The sequence below is a fragment of the Phyllobates terribilis genome, unplaced genomic scaffold (genome assembly GCF_046119375.1).
Source record: "Phyllobates terribilis strain yellow unplaced genomic scaffold, ASM4611937v1 Scaffold_7__3_contigs__length_470593459, whole genome shotgun sequence".
Classification (NCBI taxonomy): domain Eukaryota; kingdom Metazoa; phylum Chordata; class Amphibia; order Anura; family Dendrobatidae; genus Phyllobates; species Phyllobates terribilis.
This window is the reverse complement of record NW_027362767.1, coordinates 48599219-48619329: the sequence shown is the minus strand read 5'-3', so window position 1 is coordinate 48619329 and position 20111 is coordinate 48599219. Positions and strand designations below refer to the sequence as shown.

Sequence of the window (20111 nt, the reverse complement as noted above, 5' to 3'; positions counted from 1 at the left end):
CTATATTATTTAATCTAAGAATCTGATGCATAATTTATATATAGAAAAAAAAAGTTTTCCTGTTTTTGAAAAGTTTAGAAAGTGCAATATGGCCGGAATGAAAATTTACATTTGCAGCATTTCTCTAATATGGAAGTATAACTTGAATTATTATTTATTTTTATTTATAATTTGGAAGCTGCAGCTGCAGCAAACATCGATTTATTGCCCCAGAATAAGATGCTGTTAAAGGGATTGTTCACCTACTTTTTGTTTGAAGGGCTAACTAAATATAAATTGCTGCAGACTCACCCAGCGATCCCCTACCATTCCTCTCTTAGCGGTGCTGGTCTTCTTGCTTACCTCTTTTAGGGGACGGCATGTGACCACTGCTGCTAGTGATTGGCTGCAGTAGTCACATATTAATATGACCAGAATAGGATACTTTTTGGGTTGTCGGGACAAGTGGACACTGCAGCCAATCACTGGCGACACCACATGAGTCACCCTCTCCCCATAGAAGAGAAAGAAAGGAGACCAGTGAGGACCCAGGAGGGCAGTGGTAGTGGACTTCTATTAGAGTAGGCTATATGTTTTATTTTCACATCATGGACAACCCCATTTAAGGCTCCTTAGCAGATCATCTACAGTTTCAGGCATAACTAGAAGCTCTTGTGGTCCAAAATATGTGGTAGGCCCCCTATCTACTATATGCATTTTATAAGGGCTCATGCAAACATCCGTGCAAATCGGCACGGACCGCAATGCACAGACTGGCCATGGCTTTCCAAACGTGAACGCCACAGCTTATACGGTCATGGTCGAAAATGTTGACACCCTTGAAATTGTTCCAGAAAATGAAGTATTTCTCCCCGAAAATTATTGCAATTACACATGTTTTGTTATACACATGTTTATTTCCTATGTGTGTATTGGAACAACACCAAAAAAACAGAAAGAAAGGCAAATTGGACATAATTTCACACAAAACCCCAAAATTGAACTGGACAAAATTGTTGGCACCCTCAGCTTAATATTTGGTTGCACACCCTTTGGAATAAATAACTGCAATCAATCGCTTCCTATAACCATCAACAAGCTTCTTCCACCTCTCAACTGGAATTTTGGAAGACTCTTCTTTTGCAAATTGCTCCAGGTCTCTCATATGTGAAGGCGTCTTCTCCCAACAGCAATTGTAAGATCTCTCCACAGGTGATCAATGGGATTTAGATTCGGACTCATTGCTGCCACTTCAGAACACTTCAGCGCTTTGTTACCATCCATTTATGGGGGCTTCTTGAAGAATGTTTCAGGTTATTGCCCAGGTGGAAGACCCATGACCTAGGATGCAAACCCAGCTTTCTGACACTCGGCACTACATTACCACCCAAAATCCTCTGGTAATCTTCAAATTTCATGACGCCTTGCACACAGTCAAAGCACCCAGTGCCAGAGGCAGCAAAACAAACCAAACATCTTTGAATCTCCACCATATTTAACTGTAGGCGCTGTGTTCTTTTCTTTGTAGGCCTCAATCCGTTTTCAGTAAATAGCAGAATGATGTGCTTTACCAAAAAGCTCTATCTTGGTCTCATCTGTCCACAAGACACTTTCCAAGAAGAATTTTTGCTTACTCATATACATTTTGGCAAACTGCAGTCTATCTTTTTATGTCTGTGTCAGCAGTGGGGTCCTCCTGGGCCTCCTGCCATAGCATTTCATTTCATTCAAATGTGGATAGATAGTTCGCACTGACACTGATGTACCCCGCGCCTGCAGGACAGCTTGAATTTCTTTGCAACTTGATTGGGGCTGCTAATCCACCATCTGGACTATCCTCCATCGCAACCCTTCATCAATTTTTTTTTTTTTTGACGTCCATGTCCAGGGAGATTAGCTACAGTGCCATGGGTTGTAAACTTCTTGATTATGTTGCTCACCGTGGACAAAGAAATATGAAGATCTCTAGAGATGGACTTGTAACCTTGAGATTGTTGATATTGTTCAACAATTTTGATTCTCAAATTCTCAGACAGCTCTCTTCTCCTTTCTGTTCTCCATGCTTAGTGTGGCGCACACAGACACACATTGCAAAGATTGTGTCAACTTCTCCCCTTTTTATCTGGTTTCATATTGCCCAAACCTATTACTTGCCACAGGTGAGTTTGAACGAGCCTCACATGCTTGAAACACAATTCCTACAATTTTTGTAAGGTGACAATTTTGACCAGCCGATTTTTGGGGTTTTGTGTGAAATTATGTCCAATTTGTCTATTTTTTCTCTTTTTTTTTTTGTTGTTTCAGTACACACAAAGGAAATAAACATGTGTATTACAAAACATGTGTAATTGCAATCATTTTCTGGGAGAAATACTTCATTTTCCAAAAAAATTCCAAGGGTGCCAACACTTTTTACCTTTACTATATATGAGTAGGAAACTGTAATGCTCGGGTTGGGACAGGCACAGCCAATCTGGCCATCTCAGTCTGTGCTCGGATTGATTTGCACAGATGTCTACATGAGCCTTAAGTTGATATGCTCTTATGTGGTGGAGGGCCATTTGGGAACCTGCATATGTGGCACCCCAGGGGTCCTGTTGCCACAGTTGCATTGCCTCCCTCACAAGAGGTGATGCCATGCCTGGAAGCAAGCAGGGGTCCCCTAAGCATGCAAGACTTTTCTGGCTCCAGACCAGCAAGGGGAGCTCCTCCCCTTGGCAACTGGGATCTGGAGGCAGGGTTAGTTAGTCTTAGTGTGAGTTTTTGAAGTCAGGACATCGAAGAGAGCGGATCTGGGGACTGGAGCTGCGCGGCAGCTCACCCCAGAAGGAGCCAACACAGAAGATCCGTACACCTGAGTCCGAGGCTGTGGGGGCACTGAAGGCCCCGCAGCAGAAACCAGAGGGCAGGAGACTGCAGATCTCCTGGCCCCATCAGACGCCCGGAGGCTCAGCAGCACATAGGGCCCAGCACTGCCACATGGGAGCAATGCACCAGCAAGGCCCGAGCTGCCTGCCATACGGGTGAGCACAGAAACATTGCACTCAGGGACGAGGGCCACCGCACAGCTACAAGCAGCAGGGCCAAAGAGTTTAGTGGAAAGGGAAGGCCTCCAACTTCACCTGGCAAGGAGGATTCTTTACTTGCTTCCAGGCTGCCCGGACTTCCACTTCTTGCCAGTACTCTAGTCCCGGTTTGTCTAATCACCACCAGTAAAGCTAAGAGGAAACCGCCATTAAGTTGTGGACTGATTATTGCTGCGCCATCAATCCCTGCACTACAACGCCCAGCATAACCCATAACATTTACACTTCCCTGGAGCTAAGCTCTACCTGTGGAGAGCCACACCATCCCTGCTGCAGTAACATCAGCTCCAGAGGACCTGCTCCGCAGCGGCGGCTCCCTTAGCCGCATACCACAGGTGGTGTCACGAACTCTATACAATCACTATAAATCCCCAATCAATAACCCCTTTTTATTGACCGCCCTGGGTCACAGACCGGGTCACCGCCACTGTGACATCCCCCAGCATCTACCGGCCAGGCACCGGGTACCCCGCGGCCTAGGGGGCGCGTCAACTTGGCGTCACGAACAGGATTCACGGTATAACCAGGTCCTGTGTGCCATAGACTTTATTGAACTGTGTTATCACGTGGTTTGCCGCCCGCCGAGGGGGGAAGAAAGAAGCCCCGATCCGGAACCGCCGGGTAAGAGATCCCTCCGCCTGCAGAGCAGCATACTGGTACGTCAGCAGATGCCCAGGACCTGACTGAGGTTCACTAGGGGGGAAGAAGATGCCCAACATGGAGGAGGGTTCAGCCGCAGGCGTGGCCGCTTCCACTGTAATGCCGTTATCAATGCCATACATACCGGGGTGGCGTGGTTGCGCCAGTACTCAGGGGAGTCGCACACCCTGAACGACTTTGAGGAGAGACTGCGCAGTTTGTTTAAAGTGTACCCCCTGTCTGAGGAGCAAAAAGTCAGCATCCTCATAGGACAGCTAATCGGTGCAGCCCAGAGAGAGGTGAAGTCCTGGCCAGGCAGAGACAAAGGCACTGTTGAGGAAATACTGGCCCGGTTGAAGGATACCTTTGACACCCGCACTGCAGCAGAAATTAAAATGAAGTTTTACGGGTGCAAACAAAGAATGCAGGACAGTGTACGGGACTATGCTCTAAACCTGCAGGAGGCGCTGAGGGCCATCAAACAGGTAGATCCCGACAGTGTGCATGATGAGGACAGATTGCTAACTAAGCAGTTTATCGAGGGGCTCCTGTCCAGCGCTCACAGGACACAACTGCGCATTATGGCTCTGCAAAACCCTGATCTGGACTTTGCACAATTTAAAGACAGAGCCATCCGGGTGCTGCGAGAATCGATACCAAGTGGCACTGCATCCCTCCGGCGTCCCGCTATCACATATCACCAGAAGGTGGCATCCTTTTCCCCAGCACCTGTGGAGGCTGACGCGCAGACCCTAGATAATGATCCGTCTGCAGACCTACGCCTTCAGGTCCAGGAGTTGACCAAAAGTGTGGCTACACTAACCAAAACCGTGCAGGCCATGCAAGTTTCACCCAAGGAAAAGATCCAGCTGGCTTCCAGTCCAGATGACGTCCCGTGGCGATGACCGAGAAGAATTCCACCAACCAGAGGGAGGAACAGCGATCGTTACGACCAGGAAGGACAACCCATCTGCCGCCGCTGTCAAAAGGTGGGGCACTATGCAAGGTTCTGTAATTTAAACGAGCAACCTCTGGGGCAGAGGCCAACCCCCAGGAGTAAGACGACCAGGCCCACAAAGCTGGCGAGACAAGTACGTGGGAGGACGACCGGTCCTACTTGTCGTGCTTGATGACATCCCCCAGTATCTACCGGCCCGACACTGGGTACCCCACGGCCCAGGGGGCACGTCAGATACTCTAGGCCTTTGATGTTACTGTGCCTTCTGCACCCCCTCTAGATAATTCCTCACCAATGGCACACCGAACATAGTGACTTTGAAACTGAGCCCCTTCCCAACATTTAGATTCCTTTTGCGGAAAATTTTAAGCCCCACCCTGTAATCTTTAAAAACCTCCCAAAAATGTCCCATTAACTGCTCAATTTCCTTCCTTTCAAGGCCATTTCAAAAAGCATGATGTTCACAACATGACATCCCAACATCAAGAAATGGAACTTAGTTGTTCTTGGAGGATGATGTGACCCTTAAAAGGGGTATTCTAGTAAGAACAAGTCATCACCTATTCAAAGGATCCATGGGGCTTGCCAGAGTGTGGATCTTCTGTACTTCATGTGTATGGAACAGTGATCAAACATGGTCACTTTTGATTCATCCATCACCCTTGAAATTGGTGGAGATCGAGTAGGGCGCTAAATGATCTCCGGGAGACCTATAGAGGGTGTATAAAGGCGGCAGTGCGCATGTGCGAACATCACTCCATCTACAATTTTAGCCTCCTGTTCTGATGATCAGTTTGGATCTCAACGGAAGGACCCCACAAGACCAGTAGTTATCACCTATTCTCACTGGAATACCTGTTTGGCTGGCTATTAATATTATATAACAGCCATCGGCTCGATCTCAAGCCATAGTGACCTGATGGATGGACACTCTGCAGGAAGATCAATCTTGTGCAAGCCTAGATATGTCCACCAGGGTCTTCTCCACTGTTATGTTGATAGTATCAAGCCATCGGGTTGCTGGTCTTTTCTTCTTTGCCTTGTTCCTTCTATTCTCCTAACAATGATGTCCTTCTCAAGTGTATGACCATGATGTCCTTCTCCAGTGATTGCTCTCTTCGTATGACCATGATGTCCTTCTCCAGTGATTGCTCTCTTCGTATGACCATGATGTTCTTTTCCAGTGATTGCTTTCTTCGAATGACCATGATGTCCTTCTCCAGTGAATGCTCTCTTCGTATGAGTATGATGTCCTTCTTCAGGGTATGCTCTCTTTGAGTGAACATGATGTCCTTCTCCAGTGATTGTTCTCTTCGTATGTGTAGCGTCGGCGTCCCTGCCTCCTGCTAGGCAGGGACGCTGTTCCCCTCACCTCTCCACTCCGTGCCCGGCGTCCTCCTCCCGCTCTGCTGGCAGCGCGTGCTGCTTCCCGGCCACTGTGCTTAGGGCGCGCGCGCTCCCCCTCTCTTAAAGGGGCCGCGCGCGCCGTCCTAAGGAGTCCCCGGCCAATGGCCGGAGGACCTCACCATATATAAGGCACCTCCTCCAAAATGGAGGTGCCCGAGCAATGTTGTTGCAAAGCCTTCACTCTGCTTCAGCCCTCAGGTCCCGTTACCAGTTACCTGTCAGTCACCTGCCAGATTCCTGCTTGATACCTGCCTGATATCCGTTTTCCTGCTTGCAAGCCTGCGGTCCGACGGTCTGCCTTCCGACACCTGTCAGTCTGTCTATGGACCAGCCTGCCCGCTCACCTGGGAGCACTCGCCTGCTACCTGTCTGCTAGCCTACCTGGAAGCTCCGCCGTCACTTGCCGTGACCACCTGCCTGCCCAGAGACTCTTGCCTGCTCACCTGGGAGCGCTCACCTGCTACCTGTCTGCTAGCCTACCTGGAGGCTCTGCCGTCACTTGCCGTGACCACCTGTCTGTCCTGAGACTCTTGCCCGCTCACCTGGGAGCGCTCACCTGCTACCTGCCTGCTAGCCTACCTGGAGGCTCTGCCGTCACTTGCCGTGACCACCTGCCTGTCCAAAGACTCTCGCCCGCTCACCTGGGAGCGCTCACCAGCCACCTGCCTGCTGTCCTTCTACCCAGAGACTGTCCCTGTCACTTGCCGGGAGAACCCGTCCTTCTACCCAGAGACTGTCCCTGTCACATGCCGTGAGTACCCGTCCTGCTACTCAGAGACTGTCCCTGTCACTTGCCGTGACTACCTGCCCTTCTACCCAGAGACTGTCCCTGTCACTTGCCGTGACTACCTGCCCGTCTTCCCTGGGAGCCACCCGCTTCCTTACAAGGACCGCCCCCTTGTATAGTTGCTCAGAGGTTCCGCCTCCCAGACCCGTTACAGTATGATTCCTCCAAAGTAGGCAAGTCATAACTCGATGATCCATGCTTTGAATTACATGTCTGGCTTGATTTTTTCTAAAATTGATTTCTTTGTACTTCTTGCCATCCATGGTATTGATAACATCCTTCTCCAGCACCACATTTGGTAAAATCTGCTGAATCTGATGTCAGTCTTGGTCACGTACATAAGATTAATAGCCAATGATAAAAAGAATGTTTGGTCTGCCAATAAATATTTCATGTCTATTACCCACTTTTAGAGCTTTTCCCCTTTTACTTTGGTTTTTGGCTGACCTTGTAGGACCTGTGGATTAGTGGAGCCACGTCTAGGTCCACACTGCCTACAGAGTAGGAAGATAACCTGGACTACGCCATATCTACACCTTTCTTTGTTCCATAATCTATATATGTAGATATGAGTTCTTGACTTCAGCATACATACTCTCCATGCTGACGGTGGCACTATAAGCAAGCACAAGAAATTAGATATCCCCCCAACCTAAACTCTCTACTCCTTCCAGGTTCCTAAAAAAAGGAGAGACCACCCAGACTATGGAAGAATAGGCAAATCTAGCTTCCACCAAAAGCTCTTGGAAACGAGAAGCTTCCAAATATCACAAACTTTCAGGGGGCATGGAAGGCGTGACCTACAAAAGGACCACCACCCAGATAGGCAACCTTGAAAATTGGCAAGCATGATCTATTCTATCTCTGTATTATTAATTGATAAGAAGACATAAAAAAATATGTAATGATGATTAAAAAATAAGAGAGTTCCCATCGGATAGTTTCCAAAACATAATTTTCTTTTCTGTTTGAACAAAAATAAATTATGGCACAAAAATAATTTGTAATAACATTTTACACCCCAAGTTGCGGATTTGGTAATAATTCGGTCATTTAGGTTTGTCTTTTTTGTTTTTTTAAAGATCTCTTCTTTCGTCAGGTTTCCTCTACGGTACCGGACCTTGTGACTATGCAGATGACTGTAATGGATGATTAAAATGTGTGTCTACGGAGACGATTTGCTGCGGTCTAAGGCACAATTATAAATGGCCGAATACTCACAGCTGCCGTAACCTCCTGTGTTCTCTCAGAGGAAGCTAACATTGCCCAGGCATATGAAAAAAAAAATCTAGATGCTATTTTTTTTTTTTAATTAAAAAGCCTTTTAAGATGAATATCTATTTTTTTTTTAAATTCTTTTACATTCCGATGTTGCATTGCATCCATGTTAACACACGATGAGCCGTGCAGCCCTGCTACGTGGAGCCCTCCCAACTCTGCTACCTCTGCATTCCAATACGGATTTCGCTGCATTCGGTCTACGTGTAATGGGCTTCCCCTGGCGTTCAGTCTGTAAATTTGCATAGTTCACACGCCTATTTACCGGGTTGCAACCCAATCCTCTGTTCTTTGTAAGACGGTTCACGCCGACGCTGGAGATCGCCTGGAATTCACGCTTGATGGGTCTGAAATCTTAAAATCATAGCAAGAAAATCAGGCTGCACTTATGCACCTCCACACTGTGAAATTTTGATAATATATGTCCTAACCGCTTAATTGATTGATTGGCTTACTGCAGCTTTCCGAAGCACCAAATTTATCTTTAATAGCCGGAGACAGGCTCGGCAGGCAACCGGGAGGGGGGTCCCTTGGCGTCGATTTGCTCTTAACTGGAAAGTCATTACCACTTAATACATGTAGATTGTGTTGAAAGAAAATTATGTGTAATGAAATGAGGGGAAAATTAGTGGAGTGTTATGGGCGAAAGCAGATGTTACGCAGAAATTATGCTAGCAGAGATAATCACCTTCAGTAGCATTGTGTGTGCTGGAGTGTTAACTCCGACTGAGGATTGGTGAGGGACCCGAGTATATACCCACAAATCTATACACAGCCACTCGGCTTTATATCGCATGCAGGAGTCATCGTGTGCCGTGCAGACGTCAACCCACAATTCATACGGATTTATAGAAAATTCTAGATATTCTGTTTTTTCTATTAGGTATGATGGTAAAATTACTTATCGGATAGGGCGGAGCATAGATGGTCCGAACGGTTAAGGGACTGGTCAGCTGGAAGAAAATCAAATAAAAATAGATTGAGACAAGAGTTGATTTTGATCAAATATTCTGGATTATCAAATATTCTGGATAATCAGATTCATATAAAGAAGTCGTTTTTAAATCTGCAGTAGGTCAATTTAGGCTGCGGATGTTACTGTGATGCACAGCGATTAACGGCACCAATTTTGCAATAAAATCGACATGGGTATTTACTTCTGCAGATTCAATTGCACCATTTCTACGGTTGGTTATTCTGCAATATTTGCAAAAATATTGTGGCTTTTTTGTGTTGTTTTTTGTAGTTTTCAATATTTTTTACAGCACAAAACTGTAGCCAGATGTTGGCATTAAAAGGGTTATCTATTCTTTTTTTTTTTGGAAGCGCACTACTCCTCTGCCTTCTGGTCTCTTGTCTGCCAGGGACAGTGTGCTCCTGATGACTGACAGTTTACTCACCGCTGGTCTGATCTGTGCGCTCTCCGATGCTACAAGCAGAGACAGCTTTAAAATCGGATGAGCACAAAGACACCGATCCAGAGATCCGGCCCACTTTAGAGAAGCGCTTACAAGCTATAAAGCAAAGAGCCTGTAAGTGCTGCACTCCTTGGCTAGGAAGACGCCCACTGTGGATGAAGTGCAGAGGTGGCCGGTAGCCTTGGCAACTAGCAGCAAACTAAAGAATAAAAATATCCCTCCATTCTTAAAAATTGACTATTGAAGTTAATGGAATTGTCCAGTGAAAACAAGCTCTCACCTATCCACAGGATAGGTAACAGATTATTGATTGGTGGGAGTCTGACCACCGGGATCCAAAGTGATGGGAAAAACATGGAATTTTCAGCCCATATGGGTCACTTTTTGAATGGAGCAGCAGCTCTCAGCAGCCCAACCAATAGGGAATGAATGAAGAGCCAATTGAGCCAGTGCATGGCTGCTCCATTATAATGGGGCAAAAGTGCCCTGTTCTATCATTTGGCAGCGATCGGACCCCACTCATAAATGACTTATTACTAGAGATGGTGAAAATCGATTTGCATCACCGGGTCCAGTGGCCACTTTGATAATCTGCAGTCTCTGGACTCGAGCCCGGTGAACCGCCTCTTACCTGGTGGCATTTCCGGCTCCTTTTTTGATTTTCCAGCCTGGCGCAATGTTATCGTTGGGGTGAGATGCACATGTGACGTCGTACCAAGCTGGCTAATCGAAAGAAGGACTGCAGATGCCGACTGGTAGGAATCTGATTTCAAGGCTCCATTTTGATGGCCACGGAGTACTGACGAGGCTGGTGGACTTTGTTCTGTGGATCAATTCTCACCAACTCTAGTTATCATCTAACCTGTGGATAAGTGATAACTTGACAATCCCTTTAAGGGGTTCAATGTAACTGCTGTCCTAAAAACAGTGTACCCATAGTTCAGTCGATCCCTGCAGGTCTCACTATAGGAACCATTGACAATCACTTCTGACCACTTGGTCGTACATTTCACCTGTACTGACCAAAAGACCCTTGAGTGCCATATTCGAGATTAATCAAAACTACCCATTAGAGGTGGGAAAGGGTTAAAAAAACCCTGTTCTTCTGCTTATTACACCACCGCAGATCCCCGATCTGCTGGTCTATGTTCTTCCATTGCTTCACCCCGGCACTGTGTTCAATCTACGCGGTCACTGGGATTGGATAGCCATGGAGGCGGAGAACAATGTGGAAAGGTGAGTATAAGATGATTTTTTTTTTTTCATTTTAACCTTTTCCTAACCCTCTTAAGAATCCAGAAACATGGCTTCTGTCTGATCGCCATTCTGTTGGGTCCGAGTGAATCAAACCCCAATAATTTCGCAAAACGATTTCAATTTTTTACGTATCGATTCCGTAATCTCTACTAAGGACAATTTAGTTCAACTATATTTTCTACATTTGGGATCACCTTAAAAAATCATAAGCATTGCAAGTTTTTTATTAATTTTTTTTTAACAATTTTCTATATTTTAATTATAACCAGTGCAGAATATATAACCTGAGCCTGATCTTGTTTCATATCCATTCTGGTAAATAAATTTAAAAATCCATTTCCTTCCACAATGACGCCTGAATATCTATATTTATTTCACTCCAAATGATTTCTCTGCCGACATCATAAAAAATCCCGTCTATGTAGACGAAAATACAGAGTAAAATTAAGTAGGGAACCCTATAAAAAAATCAGTTAGTGGTGAAAGCAAAGTATATAAACTCGGGAGACAGAATAACTGTATTTTCATAACGTGAACATTTCCAACGTGAGATTAATCTCAGCCAGAAACTCTTTCTTAACCCTCAAGTAATTAGACAAAACTCATAAAGCAACAATATGATTTTGCATATAACACTTCAAGTATCTCGTATAACAAATTCCGTTTTATATGTTCAGTTCAGTACCCAGCCTGTATTTCTTTATGTATGCCATCACCGCGTAATAATATAGCTGGTTATTATAATGTCTTCATTAAGCTGTTGTGAAATTCTCATTCTCTTCTCACTGCGGGCTGCAAGTTCTCTTTCTGTCTTTCTTCTGTACAGTTTTGCAGTCATTCAGTTGGGTTGTCCACCATCTGTCAACTCTATCGTAGAGTTCTTGCACCGTCCTGCTTCTTTTATTAAAAAAAAAAGATTCTTTCATCCATGGGATTGTGTTATCTGACACTACGTGCCATCAGACTCCTGAAAATGACCAGAAAGTCCTTGGCATTGATGTAAAATTGGTCAGCGCCTTAACGTATACACCATTCTCCACTATGTCACAGGTGTGTCAGGTGTGACAGACAGTCATTCTGGATCCGGCTGTAGAAGGTCGCTGCTCTTGGCCTTGCAGACACCTTCTTGATCCTTTCTCCATCCTTCCCTCTCTAGGACCAAGCGGTGAGCTCCACTTTCTGCTGCTAATTAACACACCCTGGCTGGACCTTTAAATAACAACCAGTCTCTCCAGAGAATCGCTGATGATAGAAGTATATTCCTCTGTTCAGGCCTGGAGTTCTAGCAATCGGATAGTTTTTTCTTGGTGTTCCTTTGTGATCGTTGTCGTGATCGCTCTGGTGTCTTCTCAAAGCTAAGTACATTCCCTTGTCTGTTTACTTTGTTTGTCTTTAGTTGCAGTGGGGCTGACTAGTGCTCACCCCTTCCTCTCCCTGCCTAGAGCCTAGCTCCAGGATCAGCCTGGGCTAAGGTAACCTGCTCAGCGATAGGTGAGGAACCTATTTAGGGATGATAGGGGAGCCAGGGTGTTGTAGAATCTACCTAGGGGTCTCCACTCTCCCTTCCCTAGTTGCTGGGCTTCCCCTCCTTTTCCCCTCGTCGTACGCTGGGTTATTCCCATACCTAGTATGACACACTATGTAGAAATGTATCACTAAGTGGTGTGAATGTAGAGAAAATTTTTAAAAACTAAATTACCTGGTGCCCCACACATGCACTGTGGTCCTCATACTTTCGCCTTGAAGACAACCAAGACTGTCTACTATTGGTCATGCTTATACAGTGGTCACCTTGAGTCATCATGACCCTAGGTCTACTTGCTCCATAAAAGTAGGACAATGTTACAGATGGGAGAATAATTTTTAAAATAATAAATTTTTCAATGATAAACCCCAAATATTTGGATTCTGACAAATCTGAAACTTTTGGGATTCGATTCGCTAGAATGCAGCAAAATGGCAGCTCACCACCATTAGACTTCATTCAGATTTCCGATTTTTGCATACGAGTGTTTTTCATGGATAGCACTCATACCTGTGATAGTCTAAGGGGCTATTCACATGTCGGTGATTTTCTCCGGACTGAGTGGTCCATGCAAAATCACGGAGATGTCCAACTTTGATTCATCGGCTCAGAATCAGCAATGGAAGCTTATGGGTCAGTGAAAAAATTGGACAGCACATGGAACGCATCCGAGCGCTGTCCAATTTTCACGATTTGTCACAAAGGAGAAGGTGGAAAAACTTTTTTTTTTTCTCCACATACGAGAAAAACTGATGACACTCGGACCACACTCTCATCAAAGTCTGATCAAACTCTGATCAGAGTCTGATCAAAATAAGAAGTGAGAAAAACAGACGTCTTACGCTCTATGATTTTGGGCTGCGAAAGGGTTAGAATAAAAAAATTAATACTCAACTTTCCTCGACTCTTGTTGCGCCATCTCAAGTAGCAGCTCCCTGGTTCTCCGCAGTGGTCTTGTGTTCATCCTGCCTGTTCTTACTGTCTTCTGTTCTCCTTCCATTTTGGTATGTGAGGTTAAAATAAGGCTTCGTTCGATCACGTGGGAGGGCAACTCCTGCCACAACATACATTGCCTCCACACGTGACAGTGTTAGGCCAATCTGACGCTTCAGATTGACTTCAAGTGCCGGAATGGAGAAAAAAACAGAAAACTGGTGCACTTAGCGGAGTATCAAAAACATGTGGCTGAGGCGGCGTACGAACAGGTGAAGCATAGTGAGTATAAAGCTTTTTCTTTTATTGTAGCCCCATCCTTATGACAATTGGGACAGTTTTGATTTAGACTGATATTTTTCCAACCAAATCTAACTTTTTGGCCAGATTTGAGCAAATCTGCCCAAATTAAAGTTTTGGATATTCACTTATCTCTAGCCTGTAGGCCATGACCACAGCAATTGACCTTCTGTATTACCTTGACTCTTGACCAATAAAATATAGCTTTGGTTGTTATACATAAACATGGATAGACAAATTATGGAGGTTAACTGGAGTCATCCATGACTTTTTTTTGGTTTTAAGTGTGAAAGAAGGAGTCTACTAAGTTCTAGGAATGATATTTCCCAACCTGAAGAGGCAAACTCATAAAAATCTTCTTTGATTGCTTTAAAAGCTAGTTGTGACTAATCGAATGCAATCCTTTCCAAGGATGGACTTGCCCATCAAAGGATTATTCGACTCCGTCAATGACCTCAAAATTCCAGCAGAAGACTTTAAAGCAAAAAACCTAAATCCAAACCTAGTTCTTCTATGCTTCGAAATCCTAAAAGATTTTGGGACTTCCCAGTTGAGCAAATCCAAAGCATCAAATAGGAAATTGGTTCTCCGTCAGTAGACCATAGACCCCCCAGTATGGAAACCATTTTTGTTGGGTGCACTTGCACTTTCATGAGGCTATGATCTTTATCTTTACAGGTAAAGTATATTGTTTGATCAAAGCTTAGGAGTTCTTCTTCTATGTGAAGGTCGCTTAATGTAAGGACCTGGAGGGACGCTGATTTGAGGTTGTTATGCATCTTCAATAGCTGTCAGCTATTTCCTCCAGTTTGGTGGAGTGTGCATGTCTTCTCAATGGGACAATGAGAGTACACTGAAGCAAGATGCCCCTGGTGGCAAGTTTTCTTCATTGAGTTCAAAAGATTGGGCATTTTGAAATTCAATATACCTGTTCCTTTTTTTCCTTAGCGCAATGGCCAAACCGCTAATACATCTTAGATGGTCAGCCAGTTGGGTCAGATAACCTTAGTGTAATTTATATGGTCACTTTTAGAGGACTTCTATGTTATCCTATGTAATATTATAAGGTAACTTTAATAATATAAAAAATGAGCTTTTTTTTGCAAATATAACGAGCTGCCCAATATCCCAATAATATTAGAAAAATAAAATTTGATATTATCCATATCTCTCTACTTTGTCTGGTCAGAATAATTGTTTCTTTTTATAGGAATGAGGACCTGGTAATCGGTCTCCCGAAGAAGAGTTCATTTATGCAGGCCAGGTGAGACTGCATAGTGTCGTATACGCTGCTGACTGTGGTCACTAATGAAATAAGTGAGCACCCAGAGGTATAAGTAATATTCACCGTGCAAAATGCACATATGAAGCAGCTGGGACAGAGCGAGCAGCAAGAAGCTGGGCTAATCCCTTTAGGTCTTAGCTTTAGAACATAGATGTGGAACCTTTGGCAAAACCAATATGAAACTTCTTGAAAGGTCTGGTCATAACTCTAATATTCGGATGTTTCATCGCAGAGAGGATTATTTTTAGAGCACTTCGAGATGATTTTCTTTGAGGTTTTCCGTCACAGCAAGACATCAAGCGCACATGGAGCATATAAAAAATTACCAACACTATAAATCAAAAATGTTTACTTTTTCATAGCGTTTTGGCAGCTCTCCTTTCACCTATGCATTCCCGAGAATATCAACAAATACTATAATAACAAGGTTTCCATAAGTCGTTAGTTCACCAGAATACAAGAAAAAAATTGTAAAATTACGCAAAGATAACTTCTAAATATTATATTTTTCAGACAGGGTTGTCAAGAATTGGGCCAAAGTACTGGAAAAAGAAGATGGAAAAGAGGAAGAAGCATAGAAAAATAAAAGAAGTGGAAAAAGAAAAGATAAGAATAGAGGAAGTGGTGGAGGAAGATGAAGAGGAGGAAGAGGAAGAAGATGTAAAGGAAGAGAAAAAAAAGAATAAGTAGAGGAAGTGGTAAAAGTGGAAGAAGAAAACGAAGGAATAAATTAGGAAGAAGAGGATGAAAAAGAAGAAGAAAATGAGGAAGAGAAAGAAATGGAAGAAGAAAATTAGGAAGAAGAGAAAGGAGAAGATGTAAAGGAAGAGAGAAAAGGGAATAAGTAGAGAAAGTGGAAAGAAGTGGAATAATTGAAGCAGAAGAAAAAGAGGAAAAAAAATTAGGAAGAAAAGGAAGTAGAAAAGGAGGAAGAGAGAGAAAAGCAAGAATAATACAATTAGGTAGAAGAAAAGGAGGAAGAGGAAGATATTAAGGAAGAGAAAAAAGGAATATGTAGATGAAGTGGAAAAAAAAGTAAGAATAAGAAGAAATTAAAAGGAAGAGAAGGTAAGACGAAGAAGAAAAGGAATCAAAAAAGAGGAAATAGAGTTAAAGAAAGAAAAAAAGCAGAGGCAGTAGAAGAGGAAGAAAATTAGGAAGAGGAAAAGGAGTAAGAAGAGGAAGAAGAAGATGTAAAGGAAGAGAAAAAAGTAAGAAGCAGAAGTGGAAAAATAAGAAGAAAAGGAAGAATACGAGAAAAAGGAGAAAGAAGAAAAGGGAGAGGAAAATGAAAGGAGGAAAGCAAGTGTTGAATAAAAAAAAGCAGAGGCAGAAGAAGAAGAAAATTAAGAATGAAAAAGTAGGAAGAGCAAGAAAAGGAAGGAGGCGAGGAAGTAGGAAGTAGAGGATGAGGAGGAGGAAATGGAAAAAATAGATGAAAGAGAAGAAGTGGATGAAGAAGGAGAAGAAAATGAAGAGTAATAGGAAAAGGAAGAAGAAAAAGAGGAAACAGAAGAGGAGGAGAAAAAAGGAAGAAGGACAAAAAATAGACAAAAGAGGCTTTTATATTCTACAGTTGTTGTTAGATTGCTATTATAGAGCAGAGATCTCCAGTCTTTGGATCTTCGACCTTCAGTCTTTGGATCTTCAACAAAAAAATTTCCCAGCATGCTCATCTTATTGAGTTGTATTTACAACAGCTTAAGATCCGTAGGCTGACTATCATTGTTAGATAATGTTTGTATGATATGCAGCTCTACAATAAATACCTAATACTAGGATATTTCCATTTTTATTATTTCACTGGTTCTGAATTATATCTGTTGACAATACTGGTTGACAACCAATATGGCTCCAAGACTGCTAAATCTTTGTTAAGCCAAAGTTTAACCCTCGCCTGCCATATTTAGGGTGAGTCTAGCGGCAAGTACTGGGAAATCCTACAGTATCATAACCTTAGGTCCACAATGCGTCACATCAATGAATTTAATCACAAAAAAATGCCCACAAAAATGAACCAAAATATTGAAATGCATAGACCTGTTATCTGGCCACTCTATGTTGGTAATATGTAAGCGTTATATGGCAATAACCAGCTTCTGACATTAAATTAAATTTCCCTTTAAGGTGGCTGAAATTATACATTTTTCGGAGTAGATCTCTAGTATAAGTGTCTGACTCTAACACATCAAACTTTCGAACAGACCACTAAAAATCATCTTTACATGTTTTGTTAAAGACCTAATCTCGAATTCCATGCTGTCATTGTGTTTTGCTATTTCGGGCTGGATTCACATTACAAGGAGTCTATTTTGTGCTCCCTTGTCATCCCGATGCTGAAATAATGCAGAAAAGAATAAAAAGACACTGACTCAAAGTGACAGCATGAGCAGTTTTCTCCTTAAAAAAAAAAAAAAAAAAAAAAAAAAATCGCCATACCAGATGTTATCCAAGATACATTAGTTAATTGAATTTCATAATACGGGGTCACATACATTTAAATGTTTGGTGAATGCAGCAAGTTTAAAGGACATTAGATACAAGTGAGGATCCAAGATGAGTGAACTGTAGAAAAAAAAAAAAAGTTGGGTAAGCAAAATTTGTTGTTTCAGGAATTTTTTCATCTCACCTTGCAAAGGAGTTAAAGGAGTTGTCCATTTTGGAAATTTAAAGAAAAATTAATAATAGTTTAAAATGGGTTAACAAAATAAAAACAGCAATAATTATTTCATTTATCTCTGACCATCCCAAATCCTACACTGCATCGTCCTTTTCTGGTCTCCTCTTCATCTGAAGTCCCGACATTCACTGACTGAGGTGGGCTACCATAGAGGCCAGTTATTGGCTGAGAAATCCCTTTAAAGGGAATCTGTGAGTAAGTTGCATTTCCATCAAACCATTTTATATCTTGTATCTGTTGCTGCATTCCTGAGAAATCAGTGTTTTCATTAATATGCAAATGAGATGTTAAGTGCTCTGGGCTTTACAGCATTTTCTGAACCTCTGCCTCCTGAGGTTGATTTCCCCTCTTGGACCAGCCTCTTGTCTGGGACCTGGTGTCACACAGACAGTAAGCTATCAATCAAACTATAGAAGCTGGTGCTGGGCGAAGAAGCAACTTTGAGACGCAGCAGGATGGGAAGTGCTGTGTCACATCCAGAGCACTTAATGCTTCATTTACATGTGAGCTAAAAATGCTGATTTCTTGGGAAAGCAGCAACAGATAAAAGATACAAAGATTTTTATGAATTTACATTGCAAAGTCCTGCATGCCCATATATGCAATTTGGAAGGGGGAGGGTTAATCTTTACTCACAGATTCCCTTTAAAGGAACTGCACAGTTAAAGGGGTTGTCCGGTTCAAATCGATAAGTCTGCAGTCACTCTGTGTAACTCGCCGGTTTCTGAGCCGGGACCAGAGGGTGTGCATGCGTTATACATACTCCCGGCCAGAGCCTGTCCTTTGGGGCGCGGCCTCACTCCATACACTTCTATAGAGCAAGGTCGTGCCCCGACTAGTGAGCGTGACCGATGAGAGGGCGTGTATGGAATGAGGCCACGTCCACTGGATGGGCTCTGGCCAGGAGTATGTATAATTTATACATAGCCTCCGGTCCTGGCTCAGAAACCGGTGAATCCCCGCAGCGCACACTGCGTGGCTGGGAGGATTCATAAGTCTGCAGTCACACAGAGTGACTGCAGACTTATTAGTTTGGACTGGACAACTCCTTTAATCACTGGCTACTATGGTAGCCCACCTCAGTCAGTAATTGGTTGCAAAATTGCTGATGTCTCAGAAAAGCAGCAACAGATGAAAGGTATAGTTTTTGATGGATTTATTTTTCAAAGACCTGCAAGCCCATATAGTCGGTTTGGAGAGGGGGGTTGATTTTACTGACAAATTCCCTTTATACAAAAAGTAAATTTTTTATTAGATTTGACTGGAAAATATGAGCTAAAAATATTATTTTTTCACACCAAGGGTTAATACTAATATAAACTGGATAGCTATTCTTAACCCTTTCATGCCGCAGCCCTTTTCAGTATTTGCACTTTCATTTTTAACTCCTCTTCTTCCCAGAGCCATAACTTTTGCAATTTCACAGTTGCTGTTTTTTTTTACCATGTTCACTAAATGCTAAAACTGACCTTCAATTATTATTCTCCAGGTCATTACGAGTTTGTAGACACCAAACATGTATAGGTTCTTTTTTATTTGAGTGGTAAAAAAAAATCCAAACTTTGTAAGGGACAAAAAAAAAATCTCCATTTTCCGAGACCCGTAGCGTCTCCATTTTTAGGGGTCTTGGGCTGGGTGAGGGCTTATTTTTTGCGCACCGAGATTAAGTTTTTATTGATACCATTTTGGGGTAGACACAATCTTTTGATCGCCCGTTATTGCATTTTACTGCAATGTTGTGGCAACCAAAAAAATTTAATTCTGGCGTTTTGATTTTTTTTCTCGTTACACCGTTTACTGATAGGATTAATTATTTTTTTATATTGATAGATCGGGCGATTCTGAACACGGTAATACCAAATATGTGTATATTTGATTTTTTTTTTTATTGTTTTATTTTGAATGGGGACGGTGATTTAAACTTTTATATTTTTTTAAAAAAAAATCATATTTTTAAAAAACTTTATTTTCTTTTTTTTTACTTTTCACCTGCTTTAATAGTCTCCATGGGAGACTGGAAGCTGCAATTGTCTGATCACCTGTGCAACTAACACTGATGGGCGGTGCTAGTGACGCGCTTCCGGCGCTCTCATGTTAAATGCCGCTGTCAGAGTTTGACAGTGGCATCTAACATATTAACAGCCGCCTGCGGCTGTTAGGGGCCCATGACAGCGGTACATCTCAGCTGTCATGTCCCCGGAAAGGTGCGGGCTCAGCGCCGGAGCCCGCACCAAAGGGGAAGATACGCCATGTGCCGTACATGTATGGCGCATGTCGTGAAGGGATTAATATATTGATGGGAAGAAACTCTTACCTAGAACAATGTCCTATGTATCATTATCATTGACCAAGTATAGATACCTAGCAGTTGTATTCCTATGCACTCTTGTATCATAGTGTATTTCTAATAGTCGTGCCCCTGGCATGGCCCAGGTATGACTGCTACCTCTATACCCCATATGGCTTGGGAAATCGGCCCTTTGTGTTGGGCTTCTTTTTCATCCTCTGTGCCGGATTCAATTGAACTCTAGGCCTTGTATTTGGACACCCAGCAGCCTTAGGATTGGAATTATTTGATA

The 20111-nt window shown here is 43.1% G+C and overlaps 1 long non-coding RNA gene across 1 annotated transcript; it reads left to right on the top strand.

Annotated features, from left to right (window-relative positions):
- Positions 1-8413: 8413 nt before the first annotated feature.
- Positions 8414-16450, top strand: LOC141152856 (uncharacterized). Its single transcript, XR_012247171.1, has 3 exons — positions 8414-8479; positions 14778-14831; positions 15366-16450. It is a non-coding gene; the product is annotated as an uncharacterized lncRNA (long non-coding RNA).
- Positions 16451-20111: the final 3661 nt, after the last annotated feature.